The sequence below is a fragment of the Bactrocera tryoni genome, unplaced genomic scaffold (assembly GCF_016617805.1).
Source record: "Bactrocera tryoni isolate S06 unplaced genomic scaffold, CSIRO_BtryS06_freeze2 scaffold_332, whole genome shotgun sequence".
NCBI classification, from domain to species: Eukaryota; Metazoa; Arthropoda; class Insecta; order Diptera; family Tephritidae; genus Bactrocera; species Bactrocera tryoni.
Window position 1 is genome coordinate 3,100 of NW_024396047.1, and position 2,257 is coordinate 5,356.

At 36.1% G+C, this 2,257-nt stretch overlaps 1 pseudogene; it reads left to right on the forward strand.

The window, feature by feature from the left end:
- The first annotated feature begins 242 nt into the window (after positions 1-242).
- LOC120781139 lies at positions 243-384 on the forward strand (annotated as a pseudogene).
- The last annotated feature ends 1,873 nt before the right edge of the window (positions 385-2,257 follow it).

A 2,257-nucleotide genomic window follows, 5' to 3' on the forward strand; every position in this document is an offset into this window, starting at 1 on the left:
TTGACACTTGTATTGCGTTGTCCTAATTATGGTTTGGTTATGCATGAAAGCAATATACAGTGGATCGCCGATTGTTACCTCTTTCCTTGCTGCTGCTGCTGCGTATATGTATGTTTGTATGCTTGTTCATTATTGAAGTTATACTGCTTTTCTTTCCTTTGTCTTTCATTTCTGCGAATTCTCAACTATTTTATGTGCCCTTTTGTTGAAATACCCTGCGTTGGTCTATTTTTTGGAAATCGACCCGCGATGGCGAGGTATATCGTTTTATCTGACAGCGTGAGGTTTAAGAAATTAATTTCTAATTTTGTCTTGTGGCATATTAGAAATGATGTTTCTTCGAAAATCGTTCGCTTACAACTAATAAGACGACTTCTGAGTGGTGATTTTAATGAATGAATTCCTTTTGGTTGAAATGCTCTACGTTGGCCGTTGAAAAGTTAAGACTATACTTCTCAGGATCATTCATTTCTTCAAAGAAATAATGACCTTTAGAAATATGCATATTTGCATTATTTCGTTGTCATTTCCATATTCGTAGCAATAGAATTTCTATGGCATAAGTAAAGTAATGGCCGCCGATTGTCACCCCTTGCCGCTGTAGCAGCTTCGCCTACAAACATGCGTAAATAATGTATGTATGTATACGTATGATCGTGAATACATATCGACGCAGATTTTTGCGAGAAGCACCAGAAAGTTGTGCAATTTATGATTTTGGCTTTTGCCATCGTCGCGAAAAGACGACTTGTTGGCAAAGCAGCATGCTCGGGGAGATAATAAATTATAATAAATTTATAAAATGTGAATTTAAGTTTTCTAGTTTTCTTTCATATAAAATGATATGCATTTCTTGGAATATCACTAAGAAGTATAACTTCATCCGCGCGTAGGGACTCCACGCACCTTTTTTCTGTGTTCTTATATATACTATGTATTTTGAAGATTATAACACTTTGAGATTATCCAACAACTGCAAAGAGTTTTCAATTGTTACCAAAAAAATTAATAGATTCAAGAAGCAAAAGGAAGAAAAAGTAAAACACGAAAGAAATACGGTTGTTGTACAAATCAGAATTTTTATAATTCTAGATATTGTCAAAGTTCGCTTTTAAGCTCACTGTCCTCATTGTGTTATTAAATCAATAAAACAATCCAATTCTGTCTTAGAACTAAAACTCGCTCCAACATAATCATTGGATGGGTACCTATAGCCCAGTTATATATTTTGTTGAAACAATAGAAATATTGATCTTAGTGTCCTTACTAATGTAATACACATAATTTACCAAATACATCTAAATTCTTGAAACTCTGTTTTTTTTTTGGTGAAGTGGTCCGTATTTTCATTTCTATCTGGAAAATTTTAATACACAATCAGAAGACATGAGCTCTTTAGCTATATGAAAGCAATTATTCTATTCCAACAGGCTTAATTCGAGTTCGACTACATAACCAAACCTAAAAGCTGTTCACTGACGTCTATATTCCAAACGAATGATTATACCCTGAACAGGGTATATTAAGTTTGTCACGAAGTTTGTAACACCCAGAAGGAAGCGTCGGAGACCCTATAAAGTATATATGTATATAAATGATCAGTATGTCGAGCTGAGTCGATTTAGCCATAACCGTCTGTCTGTCTGTAGTCCTCCAGTTTTTATACTCTCGCAACAAAATTGCTAAGGAGAGTATTATAGTTTTGTTCACATAATGGTTGTTTGTAAGTCCTAAAACTAAAAGAGTCAGATATAGGGTTATATATACCAAAGTGATCAGGGTGACGAGTAGAGTCGAAATCCGGATGTCTGTCTGTCCGTCCGTCCGTCTGTCCGTCCGTCCGTCTGTCCGTCCGTGCAAGCTGTAACTTGAGTAAAAATTGAGATATCATGATGAAACTTGGTACACATATTTCTTGGCTCCATAAAAAGGTTAAGTTCGAAGATGGGCAAAATCGGGCAACTGCCACGCCCACAAAATGGCGAAACTCGAAAACCTATAAAGTGTCATAACTAAGCCATAAATAAAGATATTAAAGTGAAATTCGGCACAAAGGATCGCATTAGGGAGGGGCATATTTGGACGTAATTTTTTTGGAAAAGTAAGGCGTGGCCCCGGCCCCTACTAAGTTTTTTGTACATATCTCGGAAACTCTATAGCTATGAGTCTATGGAGTCTCCTTCAGGCATTTCCATATAAAGTTCAAAAATGGAAGAAATCGGATAATAACCACGCCCACCTCCCATACAAAGGTTAT